Source organism: Ornithodoros turicata, unplaced genomic scaffold, assembly GCF_037126465.1.
Source record: "Ornithodoros turicata isolate Travis unplaced genomic scaffold, ASM3712646v1 ctg00000980.1, whole genome shotgun sequence".
Classification (NCBI taxonomy): domain Eukaryota; kingdom Metazoa; phylum Arthropoda; class Arachnida; order Ixodida; family Argasidae; genus Ornithodoros; species Ornithodoros turicata.
In genome coordinates, this window is record NW_026999434.1 from 413,622 (window position 1) to 423,605 (window position 9,984).

At 43.3% G+C, this 9,984-nt stretch overlaps 2 long non-coding RNA genes across 2 annotated transcripts; both read left to right on the top strand.

The window, feature by feature from the left end:
- The first annotated feature begins 729 nt into the window (after positions 1-729).
- On the top strand, positions 730-1,275 carry LOC135376037 (uncharacterized). The gene is made up of 3 exons (XR_010417499.1): positions 730-768; positions 911-994; positions 1,211-1,275. It is a non-coding gene; the product is annotated as an uncharacterized LOC135376037 (long non-coding RNA).
- Positions 1,276-2,529: 1,254 nt separating this feature from the next.
- Positions 2,530-2,859, top strand: LOC135376034 (uncharacterized). The gene is made up of 3 exons (XR_010417498.1): positions 2,530-2,596; positions 2,658-2,714; positions 2,778-2,859. It is a non-coding gene; the product is annotated as an uncharacterized LOC135376034 (long non-coding RNA).
- The last annotated feature ends 7,125 nt before the right edge of the window (positions 2,860-9,984 follow it).

A 9,984-nucleotide genomic window follows, 5' to 3' on the forward strand; every position in this document is an offset into this window, starting at 1 on the left:
CGAAAGCGGCTGAAGGATGACGCCGTGCCCACAATATTTCCGGAACCAACTCAGCCGCAGTCTGTTGAGGTGGGTCACAGTTCTCTATATGTCAAATGGGACCCCGCAAAAGGACATAATAATTGATAGGATCTAGCCCTGAAAAGCGTGCCTGCAACGCAGTTTACACGCTTTTCTCGGCATTGGCAGAGCCGGCGAAGTTCGATCCCTAAAACTAAGCAATGTGGGTTTTGCAAGGGAAACCCATGAGCTGAGATTGCCATTCTCGTAGTGCTTGCTGGAAATGTCGCTTACCGATGGGATGGATTATTATGAGAACATGTATAATGAAGGGGCGTATGCACGTTATCATTTAGCCGCGCGTCATATATACGAACACGAACGGTGCTTTGTCCTTTGTGGGCTCCCATTCAGCGAGCAAATTTGCGCGTGAGGTTTCATTTTCTCTACTGCATTAATGCATGCTCGAAATACAGGTTGCATGTTCGAAAAACAATTGACAACTTTATTTTGAGATTATGAATGGGGAGTTTGTCGCCATGCTGGGCGATACTCTATCCCCTTGCTTCTGGTAATGTGGGGTATGGAACAATATGAGTCCATTTTCATAAGAGGTATCTGTACAAGGAATGGTTTTTCTAGGCATAAGATTTGTGAAAACCAATCTATTACATATCTTATGAGATGTTGACTTATGAGTTGGAACCACAAGTAAATAGTTTCGTTTACAGGTCCAGTCCACCAGCTTCACTGAAGCCAGTGCAAGTGGTACGTTCCGTAGAAAGCTCTTATTAGGCATTGCTGCACACTCATGCTCCCGCCTATCTGTTCCAGTTTAAGATGTTTTTGTCGTACTTGTCCTATACCAGCCTGTTAGAGTGATAGGTGTGATACTGTGTTTGTATTGTAGACGTGGAAAGGATGGAATCAGCAAGCGATGCGGGTGAATGTTTCAGCCTACAACAATCCATGTCATCAGCGGGTCCGGAAAATGGTGTGTGCCCAATTCATTTATGCTCACTCTTGATAAAATCAATGATGATTAAAATGAATGCATTGGCAATTACTCTTGAGATTCATAGCTCCTCCTTGTAAACACAGGAGAGCAGTAATCACCTTATATCCGATATTGTTTTTTCATAGCTGTATTGCATAATTGCCTTTCTGCATTTTTTGTATGTGTCATGTTGGTATTGCTCTATTTCTTCAGTGCTAGTGCTGGATGGACTGCCCCTTGAACCATTTGTGCCCTACCAGATAGTCAGCCAATATGGGTTCCATTACACATTAGTGCCGCACAAGCCAGAATTCGTAGCGCAAAGGGTTCAGGACAAGCAAACACAAACAGCTATTCCGACATCACGCTTGGTAATATTGTAATATCATTTACAGGGAACAGACCTTTTACACACGTAGCCTACTACCAATTTGGTTTGCAGGCACTCAAACTGGGTTCCACATGCAAAGTAGGGAAAGCCAGACAGGCATGAGCCTTCTTCCTTCCAGCTCCCTTCTGTTGACATCATCCGAACTAGCAACTTGGTGTCCAGAAGACAGCAACATTGAAAGCGTGGAGGTCTCTGCAGGAAAGGCTTCCATGCAGCATATAGGTGCACCAGCATTTGATGAACTGATGCCAACAGATATGCTTTACATGACTCTTTCGCCCGTCCACTGCTCCACCCCACCTAGAGAAGAACTTGATACAACCTTGGGATCTACATGGTATGCCGTAGAACAAGTGTATTATATTTACATAAAATTGTTCGTAGCTCTGGTGATCTAGTGATTACAAAAAGGAAAGCTATGACGTCCATTTAAGTTAATATGAATTACATTCTGACCGTTGTGAGGCAAGTGTGACAGAGTTACAGCATATTTTTCTACCCACAGATTAATATTGCCTCTTGATGTGTTTTACTATCCATGTGGAAGGTGGTGAGCCTAAACAGCTTGTACCCTATCACGAAGTTGCTACTATCTGTGATCGGGTCTGAACCCATGATAATTGTGTCAGTAGGTGGACATGCTACCAATCAATTGATAGGGGCCACCTTGAAATGAATACCACAGATGCTAACAGCATATGTTACAACAGCAGGCAAGGTGGTGGATAAAGCTTGAAGATAAAAAAGCTTAGGAAGAACAACAGACATACACGCGGATAGCTCATAGCAGCAATATAACATGTAACACAGACATGATAGAAGTTATAACAACAAAATACATGGGAACAGAAGGGGTAAGGAAGCTGTGGCCAACAAACTAGGCCACCATGACCACGCTGGGGAACAGGTCATTTTAACCTTGGTGAAACAGACCTAGAGGGAAGATTGTACAGGGATTTTATGAAAAAGACATCCTCGAAACAGCACCGCAAAGTGTGCTGCCCTGACGAATAGGCCGTGCATTCCAAGACATAGATGCCTTCCTAGACTGAATAGCAAAGGCTTTCTACTTCACACACAGCATTGTATTACACATATACGTTTCGCAAAGGTGAATAACTTCTTTTCTTTCTCGATTGTAGCCAGCCTGATCCGAAGGACGTGACGGTTCACTCATCTGAATTAACAGAGGGATCAGAGACTGAAGAGTAAGCTTTGCACTTGAAAACCGATGGGAATTCTTACATTGCAACTATTTTTTTCCTATAGTGACGAATATGAGAAGGAGCATGAGGGACATCATTCTAAATCCCATGTGCATCGAACGTAAGTACAACATGCTCCAGTATGCTGTGTTTTAAGACATAGAAATATGTGATTGCTTTTCAGGCTAAATCCAGAGGAACGTCTCTTCCTGGTGGCGGAGTCAAGTCTGCGAGAGCTCCTGTCACAGTGTCCTTGTGGCAGCAGCGATGCTGAAACAGACATCACAACAAGGGCCACATGGTTGAGAGCAGCACCAGCTTGCAGCTGTGGGAAACTGCGTACATGGTCCAGCCAGCCTTGGGTGGAAGACAGACCACTCGGAAACATTCTGCTCTGTAGTGCGATTCTGTTTTCTGGCGTGAACGTAACCAAGGCATTTCGTATGTTTGCCATGATGAAGGTACAAATACTGGCACTTTTCTAGTGTTAATGTAACCAAGGCATTTTGTACATGTTCCATACGATGCAGGTGCCAACACTGACTTTGTCGCAGTACTTCAGAACACAGAAACAGCACCTCTTTCCTGCCGTGAATGATGTGAGTACAGCTTGGGACAAAAGTTTACGGAACACTGGGGTGTCGCATTTCGCTATTGGGACGACACCCTAGCAGCCAAAAGGAGCAGAAACACATACTGAAAGATTAACAGAATAGCCGGTCACCCGTTTCTTGTTCGACTTCTTCCTAATATCTAACAGGGGGCCGCTCCGATGAAGAAATGTGCCAGTGCCGTGTTCCGTAAACTTTTGTCCCAAGCTGTACATTTATAAAGTATGTGCCCATTATCATTCAAGAAAACAAGTAACATATCCTAGCGGTAGCTAGAAAGTCACAGAATGCGTTCACCCAATGTTCCTTTTAGTGTGTGATCTTCTCTTATCTACTACTGTTGTTGACTGACCGCCACACTGCAATAAAGTCCGTGTTAAGGGAATTGTGTCCACACATCAAACACCGTTTTGACGTGTGACACGTTGCGAAAGGTGAGCACTCTCAACAAGCATGGAAAGTTGCTTTCGATGTTCAAACTCATGTGGTAACTTTGAACAGGGATCAAGAAAAAGCTTGTGTCTCTCAGCCGCTCCACAAAGCACCACGTTGTGAAGTTCTGGATAGAGAGCCTTATCCGACACATATACTGGTGTCCAAAGTACAGTGGGGAAAGTGGTGACCTTTGTCTGGCGAAGTGGGTATCGGCAGTGAACCACATTGTCGATGTCCATGAGCATGACAACCCACTGTACCCAGTTTGTTATCATGTCCCAGTTTCAGAACCACGAGAATGGCTCAAAGAGGGGAAGTACAAATAAATGAACCAATGGGTGCAGTCTAGCGATAAGTCAAGAAATCTCTGAGAAAACTTTAAATGAATATTTGGTAAAGTAATTGCAGCTGGGTTTTCTGGAGTAACACAAATGCAAAATGTTTGACATATATGCGTGTGTCTACTCTACATGCATGCCCTGTTATCATTGTTTTGGGAAGTGTGATTTAGCTGGAACTGAACAAAATTCAGGAAAACTGCTTAACCCTTTCTTAAATATAGCACTGCATGTAAATGGTTTTGGTGCTTAAAAAATACAGTTCTCACAACTCAGACCTCAGTGGCTGAACGATGGTGATGACAGGCAGGGTGAAGTGACCCGACGAGGCTGATTGTGGCAGTAAACCAGCACACTCTTGAAAATGGTGTCCTAAGATTAACTGTACAGTATGACTTTAATAAGTCACACTGTGCAGTTAATCTTAGGACACCATTTTCAAGAGTGTGCCTGTTTCTGAATGCATTTTTTAAAATTATATACAGTGCTTATTAGCACTGCTGACAGAATCACGTGAGGTAGGAAAAAATTGTTTTTTGAGTGGAAGCTGAAGTTAATTTCCGCGTTGTATCAAAATTTAAGCTACGCCATTTTTATGCGTGTGTAGGAAAGGAGCCTTATTGCACTGTTCATCCCATTGACGCACGTGGATTTTTCATTGCTTGCCCTCCTGTAGAGGGCCCAATAAATAGCACTATGGTCCTAAATTTTCTTCGGCAGGCATGTACTAGTACGTAGACATAGCAACAAAAATACTAAAGAGGGACAAGTTGATTTATCCCCTTCTTACACCCACGAGTTCAGTCGTATGCTATGTCGTGGTTGCCTCTCCAAGCATCGAGCTTATAGGTAATTTTACATAATAAGTCGTCGAGCTGGTGAATGAACTCCACTGTCAGGAAGCCTGACCAGCGAGTGACAAGGGAAAGCAAGAACAACACAAGTGTCTTGTTGGGTCTGTTTTTTTTTTTGTTTTGTTTTTTTGTGTTGTCGGTTGCTCACGCTTTCTCAAGATGGAGTAGTAGTTTTGTTAACTTTGTTGACAGAGCTAGAATCAAGCTTATCATTTACAATTACAGATAGGGAGACGTACACAAAGGTCAGGGATATCTTGACAGCACCCGCACTGCTCAGGGATGTCCCTATGCTTTCTACAAAACAACAGACATATGTCCTGGAGTCATACCACAGTGTCCTGAACCACTTCGTTTCGAAATCCTATTCATTTCGAAATCCTATTCATTTTCTGACGAGGGGATGGTGGCCAGGTATTAAACCTTCATGAAATTATGTCACACATACAGAAATTGTACCATCTACATTACAAAACTGGCTTTAGGACACAGTTGGCAATACTCCATTACAATGAAAATGCTGACCGTGTGCAAGTGGAAAGAGAGGGCTCCAAGAAGTTCTGACTGAAGCCATCTAAGCTGAAAAAGACGTGGGTGGCCTTACCCCTCAAAGAAAATGCTACCTATGGTATATTTTCACCAGTGCGTGCATCATGTTCTGTGTCAATACATGGATGTAGTTATTGTGGCTAGTTTGAAGATAGCGCTAGTTATAGAGTGTTTTATCCTTTGCAGAATTTTTATTGAAAAGCTATGAGAGCAGCATATATAGATCTCATTTTTGCCTGATTACTTAAAAAAATTTAATTAGGTGATTTCACACAAAAGCAAGCAGAATGAGGCTATCCTTGTTTAGAACTATTTCAGGTCTAACAAATCCTAAAATACACATGTGCCTTAAAATATCCATCCTAGAATATTGATATAAAAATGAGCTGAAACCACGCTGGCTGCGAATGCAGGACGCACAGCGCTCACTTCATGCAAGAGCTCGACATAATTTGAAGTAATGGAAATCATCAGAGTAGGTGCTGATCTACTGGCTAAATAAACCACTTCTGTTGCCCTAGATGGCTCTTGAGGAGCGCTTTTTCAGTATCTCATCATCTGCATACCAAAATTCAGCAGTAGATATTTCACGGCATCCTTTTCAGGATTTTTAAAAGATAGTGTAGTGCTACTAAACACTAACGAGACCAGGCAACAACATGGCGGTGGAATTGCCAGGTCAGAGCGAGAGCTCGGGCTGAGCGAGGCAAGGCTATTTATTATTCGCGCCTTGATGTGATGGCGCTGGCAATGCCGCCACAATAGAATGGCTTTCAATGTGGATTTTCTTCTGTTCTGCTTGCTTTTGCTCAAAGGTCACATATACCCCCTTCCAAATGATGTCCGCCTTGCAGTATAACTCAATCGGAAAAGTGATGCCTGTGCTGCTCCCATAGCTTTTTCATAAAAACACCCAGTATTAAACATAGTCCTTCAAGTTCACCTAACACATTTATCGTCAACCTATGCTTCCATCAACAGATTATGCGTCAACACTGATTGCAAAGGTTATGACTCGCATTCAAGAACACCAAACGCAGTCAGCAGCTGCAGAAACTCGGCCAGTTCGTTGAGCAACATATGGCGAGAAGCCAACTCTTAGGCAAGCTGTGGAACAACACCAAACACGGTACGCAAAATATTGGTTCTTCCAAGTTGCACCCAACCTACTTGCTCCTGATGACTTAACTCTATTCTGGATTTTACATGTAGGTTCCAGAAGGGAAAGTAGGCCATGTCCACACCGGCTGAGGACCACGGACAGCTGGCCATCTTGCCATATGACATCACAAACGGCCCTTTTCAGGGCCATCCAATGCTTTACGGAAAGACAAGCGTTGCTTGTAGATTAACCCACCTCATATGACATTGCATATTAATTCTCAAACCCATTTTGATAACTGCATAACTAAAAGCATTAAAGGGACTATCGCATCCATGTGTGTACGTTAGTCGTCGCTTAACAGTCAACTTGGCCAAAATTCACTTCCATAAACAGCTGAAGACAAATTTGTCACTCTCAGCAGCTATGAGCCTTGTGTGTGTGACGTTTCCTCTAATTTTCAGAGAAGGAATTTTGAAATACTCTAATATCCGTCATCCGCTCTTGCCCACGTGATTGTCAGTGAGCAACGTAGAAAAAAATGCCACTGCAGTGGCACAATCAATTGGGACGGATGCGGCAGCCCCTTTAAGCAGTACCTATTGTACGAAAAGAAGTCTTATGGATATGCTGAATTGCAAAACTATATTTTATTATAACCAAGTTAACATTTTTTTTTCATTCCAGCACATGGGCAGTTCTGAGAAGACAGCAGCCTGCAATCTACTGAACTTGTGAACAACAGTATCCTCACCATCTGCGCATAGATATTAAATACCACTGTAGCATTTTCTTATGCAAAAGAAATATTAACACGAAAAACACGAAAGAATTTATATTCGTGCTATCCTGGAGGTTTTTCGGTATGTGTGGTTCATGTACTGCTTTCGACACGGCAGCTTGTGGCTCTTGATTTTCATCTCATGTGAAAAAAAGTACATGATCTTTTTATGAGCATTAGCTTAATGAGTTAGATGTTTTAAAAAATAAAAAAAGGAAGTGAGGTATGTGGCTTTGAAGCCTTACAGTGTGATAAATGTACAGGAATGTACACTCACGGCAATAACATCAGGTCGACACCATCTAGCTTACCTACTCCTTTTATGTTCACTTAAGTATACAGCGTTGTTAATATGAAGGTATAATCATGAAAAGAGAATCAGCCAGCAGATGCATATAATATATGTATACTGAAAACATACCATTCTTAAGAAAGAAACCCTTGGTATGAAGGCGACGGGTGCTCTCTTCGAATCGCACGCACAGCGCAGCCTGGAATTTGTCGCCTATTTCTAGGTCCGAGGAAGCCCCAGACCGAACTGGCAAATATAGAATAGGCTGTGAACCTCAGACACCGATGTAAAGATAAGGCCAGTCAATTCAGAGATACTGCAGCAAAAAAGGATGACCAACTCACATACATAAGAGGTGACCAAAAGACAATTGCAAATATCCTAGTATATTCCAACATATCTATAGAAGATTGCATTAAGAGGTTGCATTAGGGAAGGTTGCATTAAAAGATGAAACTCCTACTTATCGGTTAAAATACAGATGTGGTTGCTGTAAGGGACTATTACCGTACCCGCCGCACCCTAGGAAACGACATACCTGTTGTCTGTCGGATTCAACAGCCGCAGCCGATAGTCGTAGCGGCAGTACTGGCGTGCATTCACCGCCAGCAGTAACCTCCGCAGACAGAAGTCGTGGAACAGACGGTGCTCGGTGATGCACTGCACGCCAGCACTGTCACACAGAGCTGCAACCTGGCTCACTGAGGTGCAGCACAAGTATTCGTCTGGTTGCTCGGACTGCAGAGGCTGCACAGACACCTGTCGTTTTTCAAGTACCAGTCCAACAATCGGTTGATAGCGTAATTGCAGTGGGTGCGAAGCGTACAATGTGATAATCTGACTTACCGAAAGTCATCGCTTTGCGTGACTTCGCGAACAACTGCATCCCTGTTGATCGCAGGATGATGCGGAAGTGGGTCCGTTGAATACGGATCATCGTCTGACACCACGTCGTCCCAGCTGTCCTCACTGAATTCATCCAGCAGCGACGAGGAGAAACTTTCGCTTTCGACGTCCGGCATGATCACAGCTAGGCTCTACGCGGTTTCCCAGGTAGACGACGTCCCGACAGTCAATTCCTGATTGGTGCGGCTGCGTGACGTTTGCGGAGAGGGAATACCAGAAAAACCCTCAACGTCCGTCGTCTGCTACGGCTATATTTTCCATCAAACTGCACAGAAACTACTCCACTTCTTCGTGTCGGACTTTTTTGTGTAATTGTTGGCGACGAACGACGAGTAAAACGGCGTTATAGTTTCGGAATCAACCAGGACGGATGCGATAGTCCCTTTAAGGAAATGGGAGTATTGTTCGGGGAGGGGCCACGGTTTTTGTTACAAACCGAGGGGTCACTGCGTATGTGCCAAGACTCTAGAAGCTTCCTGTGTCCCCATCTTTGTTATCTCTTGTTATGTTAAGTTGGAGTTCTCTACTTTTTTTGTCTGCATTTTTATGTCTGAGGGTGTTTTTGTGTCAAGAGGGCAAGGGTGCCGGCAACATGGCACATGTTCACAAAAATGCAGAACCAAGAGAGACGCACACACACACACACAAAATGTATAGCCTAACACAGTCCCAATCATTTTGTCGTGTCCTTTTTGATGTGTCGTCTGTTCTACATTTGTCTTTTTTTTTTGTCGTGTGTAGCCTTTGGATTTTAAGCCCAGGAGCAGATGCTGTAGAGGATGCTGAGAACATGTGAAGCATACATTTTCTCATTCTCACATTATGCTGTAAGCAGTGTGAAATACAACTCAAAAGGAATTTAATAAGAGACAACTTGTCACCAATATCAGTGTGGGAACATTGCAAAGGAAAAATAATTCTAAACCATAATGGATTCCCATCCTATTTAATAGTACAGTATCAGATGAAAGTAATTCAAATAATATTAAAGAAGTAACCGTGTAAATTATCAGTCAAACAGTGAAGCTGGCTGCAGTACACTACAATGTGTCACAAGTAACAATATCAGTGTTTCCAAAACTGACACATAAACCTTAGGGAGGCTGCAATAGTCAAAGCGGGGATTTCACCACTTGGCGAAAAGAAAAAGATGATGAAGTGAACGCAATATGCGACAAAACCAAGGAAACTATCTCGCTACAACTGCTATATACTGAAGTTGTTTAAAAAAAAATAGAAGTCCAGTTCAGCGCACAGATATCAGCTGTCGCACACACAGCCATCCTGAAAACTATGCCCATCTTCGTTGATGCACCCACGAATCCACAGGAAGACCGCCGAGGCTTTCCCACTCGGATTAAGTATCTGTAGCCTGAACTGTGAACAGTTTGGTGGACACTCCAGAAAACGAGAACAGCTGATTGCCGATTTCATGGGCGCGGCCATGAGAGCCGACAAGGACAGTTCAACAGAGGAGCAATTTGAACGCGAATGTGGCGTTAGTGGTAGGCGCAACAATTTGC